Source organism: Lithobates pipiens, unplaced genomic scaffold (genome assembly GCF_037356315.1).
Source record: "Lithobates pipiens isolate NorthernLeopardFrog02 unplaced genomic scaffold, aLitPip1_a1.2 Scaffold_19, whole genome shotgun sequence".
NCBI classification, from domain to species: Eukaryota; Metazoa; Chordata; class Amphibia; order Anura; family Ranidae; genus Lithobates; species Lithobates pipiens.
This window is the reverse complement of record NW_027507764.1, coordinates 466680304-466704105: the sequence shown is the minus strand read 5'-3', so window position 1 is coordinate 466704105 and position 23802 is coordinate 466680304. Positions and strand designations below refer to the sequence as shown.

At 38.9% G+C, this 23802-nt stretch overlaps 1 protein-coding gene across 1 annotated transcript in view; it reads right to left on the bottom strand.

The window, feature by feature from the left end:
• CUNH8orf34 (chromosome unknown C8orf34 homolog) overlaps positions 1–23802 on the bottom strand; it is a 422416-nt gene that overhangs the window by 6295 nt on the left and 392319 nt on the right. The window lies entirely within an intron of this gene.

Here is a 23802-nt window from a genome sequence, read left to right as displayed (position 1 = left end):
TATAGAACAGAATTACATTGTGGGATGTCCTACATGAACAACGTAGGCTGGCCAAAAGTCAAACTATTTCTATGGAAAGAAGTTTTCATAAAAATGTATTTAATAAATATCAGATATATTAATAGATTTCACAACATAGATGCTTAAAGTATTTCAGTAACATGTCTTTACGGAATTCATGTTCAGTTGGACAGATGACAAGGCAAAAAAAAAACAGTATTTTGCTTGCTCGTGATTGGATGATGGAAGTCAGCAGAGCTTCACCTTATTCATTAAGCTAAGGGGAATTTACCTTGCCAAGTGAAGAGTGTATTAACCTTGAGCAAATCAACCACTTTGAAAATAAATGTTACATATTGACATAGGTTGAAATGTGAAGCAAGGTAAATCCCCTCTTAGAAAATTACCACCGATACAGATGTCCCGCTGTAACTCCACTTTTCCTGTTCTAGTGAAAACTCAAAATGTTGGATTTTCCCTCACTTTCAGTCATGGTCACAATGGTCAACAGGTCTAGAGAGGTTGAATCTCCCTAGCAAGAAAGCAGACAGTGATTAAAAAAATAAAAAAAAATGGCACAAAAAATCCTTGTCACTTATTTTTTTTACTTGCTATCTTTGTCCCATTGTGGAAGATTTCACTTCCAGAGACAAATCAGGAGGCAAGGGGAGTTTTTTACAAAGTGAGGAGGAATCCCATTTTAGACAGCTGTCACCAGAGAAGGTTTCCCATTGGGTTCCCCTCACTTCCTGCTTCAGTGAAAATTATAAAATGCTGACAATTGACACCAGGACAAATAGAAAGAGTAAATCACTTCAGTGGGGACAGCAACAAAAACCGGACAGGTCTTAACCCTTCCCTACTCTTCATAAAACTAAAAAACATGCTTTGGCTATACATACACTTTAAAGAGGAAGTAAACCCTGATGGGTTTACTTCCTCTTTGATTCCCTGCAAAGGTAAAGCAAGCATAATGGACTATTATGCATCGCATAGTAGTCCATTATGTGTCACTTACCTGACATAGGAGCCAGCGAAGTCACCGCTGTCCCCTGTAGTTCCGAGCGTCCATCTTCTTGGTGGGTCTCCCTGCTCCGTCGCTGTGATTCGCAAGCGCACCGGAGCCGACACTCGAGGCATATCGCAGCGATCTGCGGCTTACCCAGTGCGCCTGCACACCGCTGTCTACGGTGCATGCGCCGTAGACAGCGGTGGCTATCTTCAGGTAAATATCTCCTAAACCATATAGGTTTAGGAGATATTTCTTGGACCTACAGGTAAGCCTTAATCTAGGCTTACCTGTAGGTCAAAGTGGATTGTAAGGGTTTACAACCACTTTAATGAATGCTCACATTGACAAGTTTTTGCTTAGAATTCAATACATGCTTACATTGACATATATGTGTGTGTGAGAATAAAGTATATATATATATGTATACACACACACACACACACGTTATTGTTAGCCACAAAAAGTAAACAAACAGAAGAAGCTGCATAGTGTGATACAGTTTAAAAAAAACACTTAATAAAAAAACAATATTGCGTTTATATTTAGTCAAACTCCCATAATTGAAATGGTTAGATTAGTGAATCTAATATATGCAATATATGTAAGTACTTTTGATCTTGTTATGTTATACTTTCTAAAAAGGTCATTGTTAGCATTTTTTGATGTATATCAATATACCAACACTACTACATATTTGTATTTTTGTTAAAGGCAAGAAAACAACCACCCAACCTTAAAACACTACCCCTGAGGAAGGAAAATATATATCAATGCAATAATAAATTTCCAAAACATATTGGGTATAAGGTTAAATATCTAATTTGCTGACCTCAATTGGTTTTGGGTAGCACTTTGGATTATCAGTTTGGGTCACTATACTATGCCTTGTATGTTGATTCATTGATGCACTGTTATAACTTATCTTAAAGTTGATTGTGTTTGTACACAATATACATTTTTTCTATCTTTATATACCAATAAAGTTGGCACTTGTGTACCTTTTTATTTATTTTGACCCTTCTTACTCTTTTTTCTGCCATTTAAAAGTCAAAGGGGACGTCCCCCAATGCACCTGATGCATGTTCTTTTTACGATGCTATTTAGGATGTTGGCAGTTTAAAACACACTATTCAATTTCTAACAACTTTTCTCTCTTTCACAACTACAAACCTACCAAGACATGGCTGTCCACCTAAACCGACAGGGCGGGCAAGAAGAGCGTTAATTAAAAAAAGCAGTCAAGAGGCCCATGGTAACTCTGGAGGAGCTGCAGAGATCCACAGCTCAGATGGAAGAATCTGTCCACAGGACAACTATTAGTCATGCACTCCACACATCTGGCCTTTATGGAAGAGTGGCAAGAAGAATGTGCCATGTATTTGCCATTGTTGAAAGAAAGCCATGTGGGGGACACAGCAAACACGTGGAAGACATGTGGAAGAAGGTGTTCTGGTCAGATGAGACCAGGAAATTGAACATTTAGGCCTAAAAGCAAAACGCTAATTTGTGGTGGAAATCTAGCACTGCACATCAACCCTGAACACACCATCAGCAGAGACAGGAAAGCTGGTCAGAGTTGATGGGAAGATGGAAGGAGCCAAATACAAGGCAATCTTAGAAGAAAACCTGTTAAGAGTGTGCAAAAGACTTGAGAATAGGGCCGGAGACTTACCTTCCAGCAGGATAACGACCCTAAACATACAGTCAGAGCTACAATGGAATGGTTTAGATCAAAGCATATTCATGTGTTAGAATGGCCCAGTCAAAGTCCAGACCTAAATCCAATTGAGAATATGTGGCAAGACTTGAAAATTGCTGTTCACCGATGCTCTCCATCCAATCTGACAGAGCTTGAGCTATTTGGCAAAGAAGAATGGGCAGAAATGTCACTCTTTAGATGTGCAAAGCTGGTAGAGACATACCAAAAGATGTGCAGCTATAATTGCAGTGAAATGTGGTTCTATAAAGTTTTGACTCAGGGGGGCTGAATACAAATGCACGCCACACTTTTCAGATATTTATTTGTAAAAAAAAATGTGAAAACCTTTTATCATTTTCCTTCCACTTCACAATAATGTGCCACTTTGTGTTGGTCTATCACATAAAATCCCCCCAAAAAAGTATGCTTTTTGTAACATGACAAAATGTGGAAAATTTCAAGGTGTATGAATACTTTTTCAAAGCACTGTACATTTTAGCAGTGGGGACACTGCAGCCATTTCCTATTGACCGTTTTGGTTTAATGAGATATCTGTTGGTGAGACCTTTGGATATCTGGGAGATATATCACATGCTGGTTTGATCTCCATAATTTGAGCTACCCACTGTTTGGTAAGAGGCCATTACTTATACAGTTTTCAAGAGCACTGGAGCACCTTATATTAATCTGGAGCACTGAGCCATTTTTTAAGCACTATAAGGAATATTCATCGATCATGAACTATATATATATATATATATATATATATATATATATATATATATATATATATACACATGAATTAGTATTGTGTATATGAATTCAGGAGACACTTTTTGCAATTAGTTTTTAATTTGTATTTGCATATTTTGCACATTATTTGTGTTTTTATACTTTGCACATGTTTGGCCATTCACTTAAAGGGATAGCACACTATATTTTCACAGTAATTTTTCGATCCAGTATTCAGGATTTAGTTGCAGCAATCCCATGTTAATCAATATCTAGTGTGAGGTTTATTTATTTTTTGTTTATATATAATACACACTCAGGGGGTAATTCAAAAAGGGTGTTGTAGACCACGTTTGAATCTGAAGGTCAGAGTGTGCATACTGGTGCATCCCCTCTCTTGCCCATTACACTGTTGCAGGGCCAAGAAGTTTTGTAGTAAGGGTTGGACAAAAGCTGATGAGGAACTGAGAGGATTGCCCCTCAACAATGCCATGGCAGCACTCAGCACTGTTTGATCCATCCGCTGGATGGTGTAGGTGTACAAGCAGCCTCTGATAGACACAAAGAGCTGCAGCTCTGAGTGATCTGTCACCATTCTGAGTAAATGATCTGTGCTATTTGTTCATTCATAAGAGTAAAAGATCACTCAGATCTGTGTAATGTGCACTAGTTACCCTGGGGAGTAAAAAAAACAAAAAAAACAATTAACAATAGTTCTCACTTAAGAAAATGGCAGTACTAAGAACTACCTGAATTTTTCAACCCTGTTAATGTTACCAAAACCAACCCAAATGCTTGCCTGTATTATGCAAGGTAGTTCTAAAGGAGACTATACCAGAAATGTGTTGTATAGACTTTATTGATTTCCCTTCTCTGTATGAAAAGTGTTATGAATAACCCTTTCCTGCCGATATAACATATGTGGCCCCACTGCACTTGGCTTTTTTCCGTGGGGTCGCATATGTGCGTATCTCCCAGCACAAAGCCTGGGGTCACACCGAGAGCCCCTGGTCCTGTACGAATGAGGAGGACCTTAAACTCCCAAAAACTCCAGACCTGATCACTGTGGTAGCTTCTGATTGGCCTCTTGTGGTAGCCTCTGTGAATGGAGAGGAAAGATACAATGTATCTTTCTCTTTCCTAGCAAAGAGGGGAAAAAAAAGTGTGTAAAAAATAAATAAATAAAAATAAAAAAAAAGAAAGAAAGAAAAAATACCTAGGTCAAGGTTTGATCTAGTTCAGTGACAGGGTTAATGTTTGGATCAAGTAAGGGTCAAAGGTCAAGATCAGGCTCAGTATATTTTGGGCAGGATTTTGTTTTAAATTAGAATCAGTGTCAGTGTGTTTTAGGTAGGACAAAAACAAAGAAGCCACATGTGCACTATTGCTTCTGGGTCGTACAACAGGTATAAACGTCATAACATACACATGTGGTATCACTGCATTTGTCAAGCTCAAGAGAATTTATTTGGGGTTGTTGTTTGATGGTAGGTTATGGTAGGAACAAGAAATATACCGCTAAATTAAAAAAAGATTTTATTTTACTATTTTGGGCCAATTTTCATTTTATAATATATAAAAAAAAAATATCCACTTACTACCAAATGAAAGCCCTGAACAAAACAAGGTATGATCCACCTGGATGCACAAAGTAGTTGTGATGATATGTATGGTTTCACTAAGGATGTCAAAGTTGCAAAATTGTGCTTAAGCATTAAGATTTGTTACACCTCTTAGGCGTGAAGGGGTTAAAAAGCATGGAAACAGCCCACAGAAATGCTCCACAGACCCTAAATCTTTAAGGCTGATTCTTTTTAAAATCGGACTACACCAAAACATATGGAACTTTGCTACCATGTGTTTTGGTGTGTGTTTTAGCAAGGTGCATTGAGGTGAAAATAAAGAATTAATAACAAAACATTGGTTTGCAAAAGGGGTACACACAAATGTGAACCTAGCTTTTGGGGGGGGGGGGCACTGGTGCCAAGATTTGAGCCTGGTTATTTATTAAAACCAAACAAAATGGTCCCTTGCAATGAGGAAGTGCCTGCACTGTAAGGGTTAATAGCTAATTTTACCCAGGGGAGAGGAGAAACAGTTTGACTTACCTGAGCCTCTGTTCTCCTTACAGATGGTGTTCTCCCCACACCACTCTGTCCTTCAGTGTCTAAAACGTCTAGAGCAGGACTATGGACCCTGCTCTGGTTATGAGGATCCTAGACCTGTGGAGTGTGGGGGTGAAGAAGTTGCAGGGTCCGGTCAAGCTCTGAGGAAGAGCTCAGGATTCTCAGGATTAGGCAAGTATATTTCTTTTATTGCTCTCCTAGACATAAAATAGCAATTAACCCTTGCAGTGTGAGCACAGCCCCACTGCAAGGGATTTTTTTTTTCCACAGAGTTGGGCTTTAACCACTTGCTGACCGTATAACTTAAATATACAGTGGCAAGGTGGCACTGCTGTGCCTAGGTACAGTATGTGATCCGACACTTCCGGGTTGGGGGCACACATGTGCGCCGTCCCGCTCCTGCTGTGATTATGCACAGCGGAAGCTGATCTGCGTTTACCGCCAATCATCCAGTACCGAGACAAACAAGGCAAATTGTCATTCTGTCAAGGCATGGATCCTGTGTTCCTGTAAAGCAGGGACATGGGTCCATGCCTTCTAGTAAAAGCACCTCACCCACTGTGAAAAAACACTAGCTAGCTGGCTAGGCACACAGTTAACCCTTTGACCGCCCTGTTAACCTCTTCCCAGCCAGTGTCATTAGTACAGTGACAGTGCATATTTTTAGCACTGATCACTGTATTAGTGTCACAGGTCCCCAAAAAGTGTCAGTTAGTGTCTGACTGTCTGCTGCAATATTGTAGTCCTGCTATATGTTGCTGATTGCCACTATTACTAGTAAAAAAAAAATGATATCCTACAATTTGTAGACGCTATAACTTCTGAGAAAATCAATCATTAGCTTATTGGGATTTTTTTTTACCATAAATATGTAGCAGAATACATATTGGCCAAAACCTATGAAGAAATTAGATTTTTACATTTTTTTATTGGATATAATTTATGGCAGAAAGTAAAAAATATTGGGGGTTATTTACGAAAGGCAAATCCACTTTGCACTCAAAGTGCACTTGGAAATGCAGTTGCTCTAAATCTAAGGGGTAGATCTGAAATAAGGAGAAGCTCTGCTGATTTTATCATCCAATCATGTGCAAGAAAAAAATGATTTTTTTTTTCCTTGCATGTCCCCCTCTGATCCACAGTGACTGCACTTTCAAGTACACTTGCAGTGCAAAGTGGATTTTCCTTTGGTAAATAACCCCATTTTTTTTTTTTGGTTTAGAGCACAAACTAAAAATCACAGAGGTGATCAAATACCACCAACGGGAAGCTCTATTTGTGGGGGAAAAAAAAGGACAATTTTGGGTACAGTGTTGCATGACCGTGCAGTTGTCAGTTAAAATAATGCAGTGCCGTATTGCGAAAAATGGCCTGATCAGAAAGGGGGGTCAAGCAAAACAAGATACAAGTGAGGCGTTCATGCTTATGCCTATGGCCACAAAATCAACATGTTGGATGATGACATCATAGCTACAGTATAACTGTTTCTGGCTTAAAATAAATCTGATATTTTGTGCATACTATATTAGTTAAGCTTGAAAACAGGTAAAATGCACTCCTATTAATCTTCCTATATTGCAAAATGTAAAGTTTGTTCAACAAATAAATTATTTTGTATTGTATGCTTCAGATGTAAAGGTATTAAGTAATCAGTTTACAATGAGTGAGGCACTTTATTGGCTTATGTCTGGATTGCTTACATAAGGGTTTGTGTGGACAGAGTTAACCTGTACATCTCACCATAAATACGTCAACTGTTTCTTTTTTTATAATGATACTGCTCTTCACATTGCAGGGAATAGGCAGAGTGTCTGTAATAGGATTAACATGTGAAAACATACTTTGTACTTCACACTTTGCTATGAAATTAGAGAATGTTAAGAACAGTAGCTGTAACCACTTTGCTGTGAAAAGTATGTGGGAAAGAGAGTCCTCCAGGATTCCTGACCACAAATGGAGGGGGAACATTACGTATCTGAAACAAATGACATGTTTACTTTGCAGGTTTTACTTTCCCAGACACCAGCAGTGGGGGAGCCAAACACAAGATCATTATTCCTGCTTGAAAGGCACAAAAAAAAATGTCAAGAGGAACATCTCACTAACAGTTTAAAAAGGTGCTGCAGGGGTGAGCTTATACTTTCTGGGGGGTCTAGATATTATATTCAGTCCTCAAGCTAAAGGATATTGCAAGTGACTCACGCACATTAAAAGGCAACTCCACTGCATCATTAAAATAGTGTTAAACTGTCAGAGTTTTTTTTAGCTTAACACAATGAGTACAATAAAATAAGCATCCCCCGAGTAGACTATTTGTTAAAATTAATTTGCAGTTTACAATTTCCAATTTTGCTGGCTCCTGCACTCTATGTGCTTCTTCCCTCAACTTCTGGTCCTCACAGGAAAGAGTGTAGTCTGTTAGCTTGGAGAAGAGAGAGTGGAAGAGGAGGAAGGGGCAGGGTAGTGCCTTGATCTCCTAGGCTACGGGACTGTGTGTTTGTATTGATGCACACAGTATAGGAAGACGTAGCTCTAGTCCCTGCATACAAGGGTGGCTCCATAGGATGCTGCAAGAGAAAGGAGACACCCTGAACCGGGAAACCTGGGGCAACGGTCATGGCACCAACTTAAATTGGATTAAAAGATAAAGAATCAACATACTCTGAGTAAATCAGCTGCTGAAACTGCTTAAAAAAATGAGGGTTTAATCCCCTTCCTGACAGTAGGTGCATCAAATCGCCTGATTATTATTATTATACAGGATTTATGTAGCACAAACAGTTTGCGCAGCGCTTTACAACATGAAGGCAGACAGTACAGTTACAATACAACTCAATACAGGAGGAATCAGAGGGCCCTGCTCAATAGAGCTTACAATCTAGAAGATGCCAGTTTTGCACTTTTGGAATGGGTTTGTAAAACTGTACAAATCATTGCAACTAATTAGTGTATCCAGGCAAACTACCCCTTGATATAGTCTGATCTTTTTCATTATTAAAGGAAACTTGGCCCAAAATCGTAAAAAAAAATATATTTTTGAATTGTAGCCATATATTTCTTGCTATTACCATAACTCACCACCAAAGAACATTAAAGAAAAATCCTCCTACTCCTAAAAATAGCAGCAATGTCAGATATGTGACAGCTCAGACTCTATACCCGGAGTGCACTGTGCAGTACAATCCAGCAAAGAAAAGACAGGTACAGACCTATGTGTCCCCATGAATACCGACTTTAGTGAGGCCACAAGCATGTGTACCATAAGTTTTAAGGCAGAACTCCAGCCAAACAACTAAATGCACAGTTTAGGCACATATTTGCGTATTATTTTATTTGCCAAAATATTTGTAATTCTGTGAACCAATGTGATCCTATCTGCTTCTACAGTACCTATTGCTCATCTAACTTTTATCCCCACAATTGGGAGATCATAAGTTAAAGTCAATAGAATGTTATAAAAACATTGCTAATTTTAAGACCCTTTTCACACTGGGGCAGTTTTCAGGTGCTTTAGCTCTGGAAATGGCCTCTGCTAAACGCATGAAAACCACCTCCCATTCATTCCAGTGTGACTTTTCACATTCTTGTGGGACGTTATGAAAATTCCTGCAAGCAGCTTCTTTGGGGAGGGTTGGGAGCGCTGTATTTAGCTCTCCCAAAATGCCCTGCCCATTGGAATGAATGAGCAGTGCTGCAAAATGGGAGTTATTAACCCTTAAAAGCTCCCCGCTAGTGGCCGAAAAGCAGCGATAAAACGAGCGGCGTTTTAGCACTAATGGCCGGCGCTTTCAGTGTGAAAGCACTCAGTGTTGAAGCACAGCAAACTACGACTCTTCAACATATAAGCACAAATCTTCACCAAACCTTGCACGTTCTTCAAGTCTTTGGGGTGGATTTACTAAAGGCAAATAGGCTGTTCACACTATAAGGGAAATTGCTTTGAAATTCAATTTGGAAAGAATATCCAATCACATGCAAGGAAAATAGAAAACTGCATTTCTTTCCTTGATTGTTTAGATGATGGAAGTTACCACAACTCATTCACTAAGCTAAGGGAAAATAACTTTGCAAAGTGAAAATTGCCTTGCAAAGTGGACAGTCTATTTGCCTTTAGTAAATCATGGCCTTCATGGTTGATTATGCTTAGACAAGTTTAGGTAGATATTTTTATAGTGAATGAAAGAAAAGTTGCTTTTACTGCATGTTACTCTATAAAAATGTTGCTCTGCCATCTGTATATAGTCCCTATACAGTACTTTGGATAAATGGAGAGTGACATTATCAAGCCACCAGACCTTGATTTCAGACTGTTCCTGCATGCTATTCCATCCCATAGGTATCCCTGAAACAGTATACAGTCGTTGAGTATTAATTTCTGTTATTAGCATATTTAAAAACACTTTGCTGCAACTTAGGATGCTGAGGCAGATAACCTGGTAAAAATGACACCATGCAGGTCAATCTACTATGTAGAAATAGTATGTGTCAGTGAAAAGACTAGTCTGGCAAACCAATTTACTTTCTACAACAGCCTTTCACAACCCTTTTAGCCTAGGTGAACCCCTAAAATATTTTTCAGGGTTCAGGGAACTCCTTCTAAAATCAATTCATTGTGGATTAGTGGGAATACAGACCTTTATATTGGCGATCAATAGGAAGAATGCCCCTTTATAGAATTATCAGCATGCCACATTTACAAAGAGCAATACAGATGATTGGTATCGTAACGCTGGCTCTGCCAAGTGGCATTAGACCCAGAATTATGCAGGTACCATTAGATGGGAGTTCAATTAGCCACAGCTCTGGGAACCCCTATCAACCTCTGGAGGAACCCTAGAGTTCCACAGAACCTTGTTTGAGAATGTCTGATCTGGAGGCTGAAAGTGCCCATCATTTTCTATAGCTGCAGGCTATTTTTTGTTTTTTGTTATTTTACTACAAAGGGTATAAAAACTATTATCAAATTATTTCAGTATACCTGCAAATAAGTCAAATATCTGGAGGATGGGGTCATTTTCAACCTAATATGTCAGTAGTGACTCGCTTTATTGGATTTATTTGTCATTATCCATTAGAAGAAATCATTTTTGCCCAGGGAGTTTTCGTTTTAAAGCAGAACTAAACTCTCTCAAATCAACGTGAACTATTTTGACAGTATATGTAAACCTTTACTTTGTAAAACAACCTATTCAGTTTAAAACAAAATTGAAAGGCAAAACATTTGTGTATATTTTTTTTAAAAAGTTATACTTTTTTTGTCTTTTTTTTTAGCTGATGTGTGTAGAGCAGGGATATACAATTAGCGGACCTCCAGATGTTGCAGAACTACAAGTCCCATGAGGCATAGCAAGACTCTGATAGCCACAAACATGACACTCAGAGGCAGAGGCATGATGGGAGTTGTAGTTTTGCAACAGCTGGAGGTCCGCTAATTGCATATCCCTGGTGTAGAGAATCTGCAGTACACTGATCTTCCCGGTAAATGGCTGTGCGGGGGGGGGGGGGGGTGTCAGAAAAAATCTTGGTTATTGGAGGACAGGTAGATAGTTTTCTGTGCTGGGAGAACAGACTGATGGATGAGCTTCCATGCCTTGCGTGGTATGTTTGAATTAGGAAAGCAGGCGGGCTGGCAGGATCACCATGGATTTCACACAAGGAAAGCAATACAAAGAAAACAGGATCATTTTTAACACAAGTACATGGCATAGCAAGCACATATCAGTAATATAAGCGGTTTGGGTAACATATTCTTCAATCCTTACACTGATCAAATTAGTAGATAGGAAAGTATATGTATACTTAAGATTTGTTTTTGCATTTCTTTAGATGCTTCATGGTATCTGGCCTAGGCCAAAATGTGGTCATACATCCCATGAGTCTTCATGAACATTTTTTTTATTTTATTTGGAGGGGGGTGGGGGCTTTTTCAGCTAAGCACACCCTCCTGTCTGCATGCCTGAGTTAAGGGCAGATGGATTCCAGGAAGTAAATGCTACATGAATCATCTGCTCTTACTCAAGATGGCTGTGGCTAGAAATAATAGGAGGCTGTTTCCAAAGTGATTTCTCCAAAAAATAAAGAATGGAGACATGGATAGATGGAGGGGCGAGTTTGTTTTGCATATTAAAAATGAATGAAATAGTATTTATAATTTGTGGTGCTCAGATAGAGTTTAGTTCCGACTTACTAAAACACAATTTACACTTGTGAGCAAAAATTTCATGCATGTTAGCACATGGTACCCCAACAAGGAGTGAAGGCATGTTGTCATTAAGGTTACGTTCACACCAGCCATTTAGGCCGATGTGAATTGCAGCTGCAGGAATCTTCTGAATCCTGCTAAGGCTCTGAGCGGCTAGTTGCAGCTGCCGGTGTGGATGCAGCCTAATTTTTAATCACAGCCCAATGCTCATAAACAGCCAAAAGAAAATGTCTGCCACTTCTGCAGTACGCTGACAAAAATATGGGATATACATTTATTGATGGATGCACATTTAGGGCCCAATGAAAAAAGATAGAATGTGCAAAAAAACATGAACCCAAGAGCGCAATGGTCCAGGTTTGCCTTTGACCCTGCACATGGGAAATTATGCAGATGACAGGGCAGTTCAAGTTTACCTCTTGTATGGTCACCTTTAGGATTTGTAGAATAAATTGACATAGAATGACATCAGCAATCCTAACAATAAAATGATGTAGTAGGTGAGATTAATAATGACTCTAAATCTGGATGATGCAGTTTAACTTGGTGGGAGGGAGGTTGTGTTTGCCTTCAGGGGGATTAGATTATACTCCAGATCAATAAATGTTTTAAGACTCATGTCATTTTATATATTGAGCAGCATTGCTAACTGACCCTAGAAAACATGAATGGTTTGCAAGCAGCATAGACTGGTATTGGCTCAGAGAGTTACCACATAAATGCCATTCCCAGAAGTGACAGCTCCTGCTGTGGAGCTGTCAGAAAAATCAGTATAATGTAATACTACATGTTTGTTTTAGGTTATTTCACTGTTACTGCCTTCCACTTATTCATTCCCACAAAAGGTAAAGATTTACATGAACAGCCTCTCATTGGACTTCAGTCAGCCATTCCAAGAGCTACAATAACAAAATCCTGCTTTAGTGTGGTTCTGCTTAACCGCTGTCTATGTATTTAACCGTGATGACCAGTGCTCTTCAGGGCCAGTTCTTCTGCTAGAAAACATTTGATACTATTTATCCATCTGCAAGGATCACATTTAAGAATACTTCTCCGTGATTGTTTTAGACACCCGATTCCAGGAATCCAGAGTGTCACTAGTATTGGCTGACTTAGCAAGTGGAATATTCCAGTCCACAGTAATTATCGCCTCACCTTTCATTGACATCTCTGTGATTTCCCCTTCTAGCAGCCATATATAACATAACTATTTGATTACTCATCTCTCTCTGGAGTCCTGTAAGCCCAGAATTATTCTTACTGTTCCTCCACATACCACGTTTCTGTCTTCTTCTGCTTTAATCTCACTTTTGTGTTACAAAGCTATAAATGATCTATGATTGTGATATACACACATGCGCTAATAAAAGTCAAATATCACCTTTCCACCTCATTGCAGAGAGCTGGAAACCCTCCCATGGCCTTTTTGAATATGGCAATTTGCAAAACACAGTATCGCACTGCAACCAGGCTGAAATAATATTTTATTTGTGTGACCGAACTGCTAAAAGTGGAAATCAAATTGATTTCTAGGCATACATAACTGCACATTAACTCTTCAATATGCCAAACTCTTAAATGAAGGCCAATGGGTATTGTTACCAAATGGCCACAATAAGAGTTTCACATTTTAATCTGAAAGCTCAGCACAAGTAGTAAACAGTCAGAATGGTAACGTTTAGTCAGCCATCCCAATAATATAGTAACAATTTGATAAATTTTCCTTAACCCCTTCACACCTAAGGGTAAAACAAATCTAAATGCCTAAGCCCAATTCTGCAATTTTGACTTATGTTAGTAAATCCATAGATATCATCAAAACTGCTTTGTGGATCCAGGTGGATTATACCTTTTTATACCTTTTTTCAGGACAAATTGGGCTTTCATTTGCTAGTCTCCTGATTTTTTTTTTGTTATTATCTAAGACAAACTGGCCCAAAATAGTAAAACTATTTTTTTTTTATTTAGCTGTATATTTCTTGTTACTACCATAACCTACTATCAAAGAACAAACCAAAATAAATTCTCCTTCTCCTGATAATCGTAACGGTAGCACATATGTGTATGTTAGTTATTGTTTGCATCCGTAGTGCAGCCCAGAAGCAATTTTTTGGTCCTACCTAAAACACACCTACAGTGGTGTGAAAAAGTGTTTGCCCCCTTCCTCATTTCCTGTTCCTTTGCATGTTTGTCACACTTAAGTGTTTCGGAACATCAAACCAATTTAAACAATAGTCAAGGACAACACAAGTAAACACAAAATGCAATTTGTAAATGAAGGTGTTTATTATTAAAGGTGAAAAAAAATCCAAACCATCATGGCCATGTGTGAAAAAGTGATTGCCCCCCTTGTTAAAACATACTATAACTGTGGTTGTCCACACCTGAGTTCAATTTCTCTAGCCACACCCAGGCCTGATTATTGCCACACCTGTTCACAATCAAGGCATCACTTAAATAGGAGCTGCTTGACACAGTAAGGTCCACCAGAAGATCCTTAAAAGCTACACATCATGCCGAGACCCAAAGAAATTCAGGAACAATTGAGAAAGAAAGTAATTGAGATCTATCAGTCTGGAAAGGGTTATAAAGCCATTTCCAAAGCTTTGGGAATCCAGCGAACCACAGTGAGAGCCATTATCCACAAATGGCGAAGACATGGAACAGTGGTGAACCTTCCCAGGAGTGGCCGGCCGCCCAAAATTACCCCAAGAGCGCAGCGACGACTCATCCAAGAGGTCACAAAAGACCCCACAACCACGTCCAAGGAACTGCAGGCCTCACTTGCCTCAGTTAAGGTCAGCGTTCATGCCTCCACCATCAGGAAAAGACTGGGCAAAAATGGGCTGCATGGCAGAGTTCCAAGGAGAAAACCACTGCTGAGCAAAAAGAACATCAAAGCTCGTCTCAATTTCTCCACAACACATCTTGATGATCCCCAAGACTTTTGGGACAACATTCTGTGGACCGATGAGACAAAAGTGGAACTCTTTGGAAGGTGTGTGTCCAAGTATATCTGGCGTAGAAGGAACACTGCATTTCATAAAAAGAACATTATACCAACAGTAAAATATGGTGGTGGTAGTGTGATGGTCTGGGGCTGTTTTGCTGCTTCAGGACCTGGAAGACTTGCCGTGATAAAAGGAACTATGAATTCTGCTGTCTACCAAGAGATCCTGAAGGAGAACGTCCGACCATCTGTTTGTGTACTCAAGCTAAAACGAACTTGGGTTCTGCAGCAGGACAATGATCCTAAACACACCAGCAAGTCCACCACCGAATGGCTGAAGAAAAACAAAATGAAGACTTTGGAGTGGCCTAGCCAAAGTCCTGACCTGAATCCTATTGAGATGTTGTGGTATGACCTTAAAAAGGCCGTTCATGCTCGAAAACCCTCTAATGTAACTGAATTAGGACAATTCTGCAAAGATGAGTGGGCCAAAATTCCTCCAGGACGCTGTAAAAGCCTCATTGCACATTATCGCAAACGCTTGGTTGCAGTTGTTGCTGCTAAGGGTGGCCCAACCAGTTATTAGGTTTAGGGGGCAATCACTTTTTCACACAGGGCCATGATGGTTTGGATTTTTTTTCACCTTTAATAATAAACACCTTCATTTACAAATTGCATTTTGTGTTTACTTGTGTTGTCCTTGACTATTTTTTAAATTGGTTTGATGTTCCGAAACACTTAAGTGTGACAAACATGCAAAGGAACAGGAAATGAGGAAGGGGCAAACACTTTTTCACACCACTGTACACTGACTTAAAAAAAAAATCCTGTCTGAAATATACTGACCCTGACCTTTGACCCAAACACTAACCCTGGTACTGACCTAGATCAAAACTTTTTTACAAACACTTTTTTTTTCTTTTTGCAAGGAATGAGAAAGATATATTGTGTCCTTCTCCATTCACAGAAAGAAAAAAAACACGGGGCGGGCTTCACAGGGATGGATCACTGTGGTAGCCAATCAGAGACTGCCACAGTGATCAGGTGACCCGGAATCGGGATATCCAGGTTCTGACTGTTAGTACGGGGTCTGTGACTCTCTGTGAGACCCCAGCCTTTGTGCTGGGAGCATGCCATGCGGCACACTCCCAGCACAAAGGGAGAAACACATATAAGCAACATAAAAAATTCAACATCTAAACATTCATACGGAGTTCTAAGTACTGTATTTCAGTATAAAAAAAACTCACTTTACTGTTAAACATAAGTGAAATGCAAAACTCCGATTGGGTGTAAAAAGATGTCTGCTTTCTCCCTTCTCAGTGAATCCTTAATATGGAGGAGTGTAGGGTGTAGCAAGATGGCGGCAACAGAATGTCACTTCCATTACACATTGACGGGTCGCCTAATCTGATGAAACACCAGTTGTGTTCTCAATAATGAAGCCTGTCTGTACTATGCAGGCAGATCCTCAATTATCAATGTTAACTAGATTTGAACACTCTGTCCTAACAAAGCATTAGAGGTTAGGCTTTTGCATTGCATGTTGATGAGGACAGACCTAGCACAGGCTCACTCTAACATTGTTCAAAAAACCTTGTAGTCAGCCTTGATACCTTCTTCTAAGAAACATCTAAAAGGCAAGAAATATTATAAAAAAATGTTAAGTGTGCTGTGTGAACAGGAACACATAACAAACATATGTACTGTACTAAAATTGTACTGCAAAAGTGAAAATATGGATACGCTTTAAAATCACCTGTCAGGGGAGAAATACATGGGCCTCTATTACTGGTCTACTTCAGTGACTGTTATGCTGATTCTCGGTTTCAATGTTTTGTTTCCCTGACCTGAAACAATAATGTAGGTCAGAAATCCTTATCTGCATATATGTTGCAGACCAAGGATTTAAAGTAATAAACCAAGAGAGTTAGCAAGATGGACTCTTAGTGATTAAGTCCCTGGAGACAATGAAATGTGTCACAGGCAGTAAGCAGATAGAGTGTCTTTACCACTTGCCTAAATAAAGTTATTAAGCAGAAACATATTTGCAGTGTGCAGCCTAACCTTGTGTACATTGATTGTGGGGAGACAAATTCTGAAGTCTGGCTTGCACATATGGCTGGATTATATGGCCTGAGTGGTAACAACCAAACTCATATAGCAAGCTAATCAAGGGGAGAATGTAAATTGTAAATACTGCAGATGCATATTAGGCAACTTGCAGTGCAAAACAATACCTTTTACTTCTCCTGCACTGTGTCCTTGCTCCATTATTGAAAACTCCATGGAAAACCTGAAATTTGAAGTTTGGATGGCACTAATTCACCTCCCATAAAGCTGTACTTGAGTGACCTTTATCATAAAGGGAAGGGGATTTGACTGGCCATATAAAAATATTGATATTCAGACTTACATCAGCCTGGAACTAGGCGTTACCAAAACAACATGGTATCAGCAGCCAGTGGTGGATCATCCATGGGTGCAAGGTGTTCACTGCATATGGACCTCTAGGGTGGCATTGTGCTCTCTGACACACACTACCACCCATGGATGACTTTGGGTGCAAAGATGGGGGAGCATTAACTATCACTTGTGTACATGGATCCCCTGCACATCTGATCAACACAGCGAGCAGGGGGGGGGGGGGGGGGGGGCGTTCCCAGCAGTGGGGAGGCCAGCCCACAGGTGGATGGCTCCTTTAAGAGTGCCTGCCCTGCAGCCTGGACAGAGCAGGGATCAGGCAGGAGACACCTGGGTCCCACAGTAGTCGCATATGAAGCTATGGTGATAGTTCTACCGCTATACGCAACAAAGTTGATTGAGCAGTGACACATTTGATGCCTGGACCAGTCCACTCCTGCTTCCTGGGGCCCCTACCTGGCCCCTCTACTGCTTGGGCTGCATAGCAGTTGCATATGCTGCTATAAAGATAGTTCTGCCACTATAAACAACAAAGCTGATGGAGCAGTGTGCTGTGCATATGCATGAATAAAAACAATAGACATGTGCATGACGGAAAAATCTATTTATTTATTTTAGTTAAATTCAATTGATTCATTGAATTCCTTTTTTAGAATTCGTATTCGGATTTAGTTTCCTTTATCATTTTGAATTTTCTTATGATTTTTTTTTTTATTTGTAATGTTTGAACCAAAACATTTTTAATCAGCCGAATCAAAAGATTTCAAATTTGTTAGTTGTTAGTATTTTGAATTTAATTATTTGGCCGAGCAGAAGCCAGTGGAGGGAGTAGCAGACACAGAGTGATTGGTAAGGTGGATGAGTATGGCAACAGCATTCATGATTAAAGAGGTGACAGACTATGTAGAGGTAAGCCAATGAGAAGGGAGTTGCAGTAGCCGAGGCGAGAGATGACCAGTCAGTGAAATAAGAGCTTTGTTGTGTCATTGGTTAGAAAGGGGCGTATTTTGGAGATGTTGCAGAGGTTGAGGTGGCAGGATTTGGACAGTGAATGGACGTGGTGCTTAAAGTAGAGTTCAGAGCCCTGGACTACACCTAGAACCTTGGCATGTGGGGATGGGATTATAGTTGTGTCATCGATTTTGAAAGAGATCAGGATAAGGGGCATACGGGGGAGGAAAAATTATAAGTTTGGTTTTGAATAGACTGAGTTTGAGGAAGTGTTGTGGCATCCAGACTGATATATCTGATAGTAAATTAGTTATATGTGAGGAGACAGAGGGCATGAGCTGAGGTTTTGGGTCTCTTCAGCGTGGAGTGGTATTGAAAGCCATGGGAGGCTATCAGCTGACCCAGGGAGGAGGTGTAGATTGAAGATAGGAGAGGTCCAAGAATTTAACCTTGGGGGACCCCAACTGAGAAAGGAAGAGGAGAGGAGGAAGTAGAGTTGTAAGAAATGCTAAAGGTACGGATGGATAAGTAGGAAGAGAACCAACTTAGAGTACAGTCACGGATACCAAAGGCGTGGACTTTTTTGAGGAGGAGGGGATATGTGAAGTGTCCTAGTTAATAAACGTGATATCTTATTCAACAATTTACTATGTACAATACTGTGCAGAAGTTTTAGCCAGCTAAGAAAAAAATAATGTCAAGTACAAATGATTTCATATAAAAGTATATATATTTTTTATTGGTTTCTTTTTGTCAATTTTACACATGCAAAGTGAACAAATGAAAAATCTTCACCAAATGATTAAAATCAATCTTTAAATCACCTTTTGGCTTAAAAAAACAGCATTATTTCAATTGGAAAACTAATAATGGTCTCCCATTATATTGTAAAGCGTTGTGCAAACAGTTGGCACTATATAAATCCTATATAATAATAAGAAGAAGACACACAGTCTTTGATTTCAGCAGTATGTTTACAGTTTGAATTCCCTTTCGAATTCTAAAGGAATTTGATTTGAAATTCAATTAGAATTTCAATTCAGATTTTGGAAATTCTGACAAATTAAATTTCGTCATTCTGAGAGTTTGGTAAAATTTGTTTGTACTGTAATTCGGAGATTCGGATGCATTTGAAAATCTGAATAATGAAAAATTTGTCCGAATTTTTATTCGGAACGAACTGCACATGTCTAAAAATCAACAATGCATTTGACTAGATTCGTTGTTGACATTGGAAATAATATAATCTATGCTTATAGCAGTGACAGCTACTGTGGATACGCTTTGATGTGGATGATGTTGGATACATTTTTATATACAGTAAGTAGTCCACAGTGGGTTGATATTGAATTTGAACTACCTTTGCTCTAATCAAGCACTGACTGGCACTATAATGCCCTGATGCCCAACCTGTCTCTCTTTGGTATATATACCCTGTTTCCCCTAAAATAAGACCTAGCGTGATTGTCGACGATGGCTGCAATATAAGCCCTACCCCCCAAATAAGCCCCAGTTAAAGTCCTTCTATGTCTTATTCTCAGGGTAGGGCTTATTTTCAGGGAAAGAGGATGGGGCTTATTTGGGGGGTAGGGCTTATATTGCAGCCATCACCGACACTCACGCTAGGTCTTATTTTAGGGGAAACAGGGTATATATATATATATATATATATATATATATATATATATATACACACATATATATATATATATATATATACACACATATAAAGGTGAACTGTAAGACTTGCTTATTTCATTATATATTTTATCTTATGTATGTTTTTCATTATGTTTTAACTACTTTTACTAATAAGTGCACACAAGTGACAATATAGAAATATAAATAAGAAATAAGCCACACTCCAAAGCTTAGCTCTTCTGTTTAATTTGTCCAAAAAAATTGCATACATTGATGTCTCCACCTAAAACCATTCTTCCTTAACGAGTTTCACTACTGCTGGCTAGCTCAGTGGAGTGAAACATCAATGTACGCAGTCTTTTTTTTGACAAATTAAACACAGAAAGAAGAGCTAAGCTTTGGAGTGTGGCTTATATTTTTTACTTTTGACTGAGTGAAGAAGGGCTGTGGTAGCGAACACGCTGGTTGTCCATGTGGGATGAGAGGTGCAAGTCTGGAGCATGAAGCCATTGGTTTGGGCATGTTCTTAATATAGAAATAAGCACATACATATACAATTTGAATAGAATATGCTTGTGTAAAAGTGTGTATAATAATTGTTTATGTAATTAATTTCTATTAAATTGTATAAATTAAAAAGAAAATAACTTTAAAGCGCAAAAGCCAAAATAGTCTTTGTGTACTGAAAGCACTGCATAAGTGTCTACATTCTGAGGATCTTAAGCACTCACTACATAGATTTCTTGGATAAATTCTTGGCAGGCATTGCTTTTTTATTAACGATATACTTGAACACAGTGACCAATGTTCTTAATGGCAAAAGCTGCATCATTTTTGGAACAATGCTGTAGTCTGTAATGTATGAACCAATTACTGAAATATATCATTCTTTTTCCAGGGCAAAGCACGTCCCCAAGACATCTTCGTGACTGTGCAGTTCCTGTAATGTGTCAACAGAACACATACTGCACAATACCTACTTTGATAAACTGCTGAAGCTGATGATGTTAACAGCTTCAAAGTGAGTCTTATTATCCCAGTATAAGCAATTAAATTACTATGCATATTTGAACTATGTACTTTATAAGTTGATGCCACTTTTACCAGCTGCACAGTTTCATTCTAATGCTGCTAATAAGTAGTAAAAAATTGTGAAATCTGTATTATCTCCACAATAACCTATGACATATTAAGTCAGAAAACAGGTGTTGGACCAAGTTTATTTTCTTCTGGTACTGAACTCATAAATTTGAAACGTCTGGCTCCCATAACGTACAATCATAATAACGAGGGCTGTATGATCATTTCAGATACTGGAGTATAGTGTGTCCCAGCTGACCTATTCATCAAGAGAGTTCTGTGCATAACATGAAGACCACATACAAGGTAGACACTTGCAGAACATCTTTGAACTGCTGCTCTAGCCACAATGCACACATTCTAATTCCAGGTGGTTGTGATTTTCGGGTAATTATATCTGATTTATGGCAATTTTCTGTGTTTACACAGCACCTGCAACCGTACAAAATCATTCTCTCATTTAGTATCTCAGCACAAGAGATCTTTTGGAAACCATTACAGCAGCTAAGCCTAATAAATATAAAAACATACACAAATTAATGGTAAAACCTAACTCAGGTCATTTTTAGCAGTAAAGAAAGTTGTTAGGAATTAATATTTCTGTCAGGGTTTTATTTAGGTCTGTCAGAAATGTTTCCTTACTTTCTGTTCCTGTAATGGTCATGCAAAAATCGGGGAGGAGGTGGTTGTTACCAGTGCAGGGGGAAAAACAGCTATAACAAGGTCATAAAACCATAAATTCCTCTCCCCACTCTAATAAAAAAAAAAAAGTTTTTTTGTTTTGTTTTTTTCAATTTGTCTGTGTCACCATAGGACAGAGATTTCCAATCACTGCGTCTTGGTAAAAGAGAAATATCCCCAAAGGGGACACATATGCCAATAACAACCTGAAAAAGGCTCTAGCCCGTTTCTATTTTGTCCAAAACAATATAAAATACTTTGGCTTAAGTTGAGCAACCAATAAGATTCAAACTCTTATTTTCTATGCAGGTTGGTTAGAAAATAAACTAATTTATTTAGCCTTTGACATTGTTTTCTTTGTGTTTGAAATAAGGAAATGAGACTTGGTAATCTAGCAGATTGACTATTTATCTATGCAAATCTACACATTAGAAATACAGGCAGTCCCCGCGTTACAAACAAGATCTGCAGGTTTGTTCTTAAGTTGACTTTGTATGCAAGGTAAATTTTTTAAGTATAGCTCCAGCTAAAAAAATAAATTTTAGTTTTTTTTGGATATGTAATGTTAGTTTTGCTGTCTGTGCCCCTGTTCAGGAGATTTAACCTCACTTTCTGTCCCTGTAACAATTGGATTTTGGGTTGTTATAGAAACAAGGATTGGTGATAAAGCTTCAGTGGAGTAAATTTCCCTTCCTAGGGGTAGATTTCCTCTCACTTCCTGTTGTTTCCCTCCGTTTGTAAGCATGAGTTGTATGCAAGTGTGGGATTTCCCCTAATAAGAAAGAGTTATATAAATGTGTTGCACTGGCTCATCAATATTCAGCGAGTTGTATGTTCTAAACCATAGGAGTTTCTCTTATCTTACTTTATGATCACATTATGTGACTTTACAAGGGCCCATGTGGTGAAATAGTTAATGGGAACTATTTTTCTCCTCTGAGCATCAGACACCTTCCCAAGCACAAGCTGATACCACCGCCTCGTGCCGGCCCATGGAGCAGACCGTGCTCTCTGAACAGAGGGACACGGGAGCCGTTCTAATGTGCAGCAGTGGCGGCCTGCCAGCCATCCCAGCTATTCCCCTCCGCTCTCCACACTTTGTGAGTGAACTGCTTCTGGAGGTACGTGACTAGCAACTAAGCCATGAGGAGAGAGCAGGGAAGTTCTGATTAGCTGGTACAGCTATATTGCATAGTGCTGCCCTTGAAACTTTCTGCTGATAGCGAGTTATACATACATGTACTACCTTTGCTCATTGCATCACTGCATCCATTCCAGTCCGATCACCATAAAGCCATCTGGGAACTATTATGCACCCTCATGCTTCCACTGGAACATTGATAGGCTTTAGCAGTGTTTGGCTGGTCCATTTTCATACATAATTCAGTGGATGCCACAGTATCTACAGACATGCAGCAATTTACTCCTGTCCTTTAATATATAAAGTGACATGTGCTACCTCAAAAATAAAATAAAGTGACACGTGCTACCAAGACTCAGTGTTCATAAAAGTCTTTGCCTTCATTCTGGTAGCACTAGTCATGGCATAGCATATTATGTTTTTTCTGTTTGGCAATTTTATTATTGCTGACAACTAGTTATATTCACTTATATTGATTGATGTCTTTTATGAACACTAAGTTTTGGTAGCACATGTCACTTTATTTTATTTTTGAGGCAGCACATGTCACTTTATATATTAATATAACCAGGGTTCCTTATCCCCTGTTGGATACCACATTGTTTTTGTTATATAGAACAGCGACACCCCCCTCTCCTTTATTTTTATTCTGTTTGGATTTTACTTCTTTCTGGGGGGAAGCAGCAGTTCAGATTATCCTAAGCGCGGATTTTTATATATATATATATATATATATATATATATATATATATATATATATATATATATATATATATACTCCTGTCCTTGGTCCTCCCTTTGTCCCCAGGACTGTTCCATACTAGCGGTATTTCCCCTAGACATGCTTTGATGCTCTTTTTGATTTTTTCCTATTTTTCCATTTTTGCAACAGCCATTGCATGTATTTTTACTAAGAGGATTGCCTGGTCGGTGGTACAGCCATCTGAATTGGCACTCATTTATAGTGCTCTGATGATATATGTTTTCTTAGGTGTTGTCATATGCTTTGTTTCATGTTTTTATGTGTGTTTGTCTTTGGTCATAGACAACGTTGTCTATATGATGTTGGGTGTAGGATCTCTGCTTTTACTCTTACTTTCTCTTTCTTTTTATCGTATTTGGTCACACTTTTTGTCAATTCATTTATATATTATACATAGTTT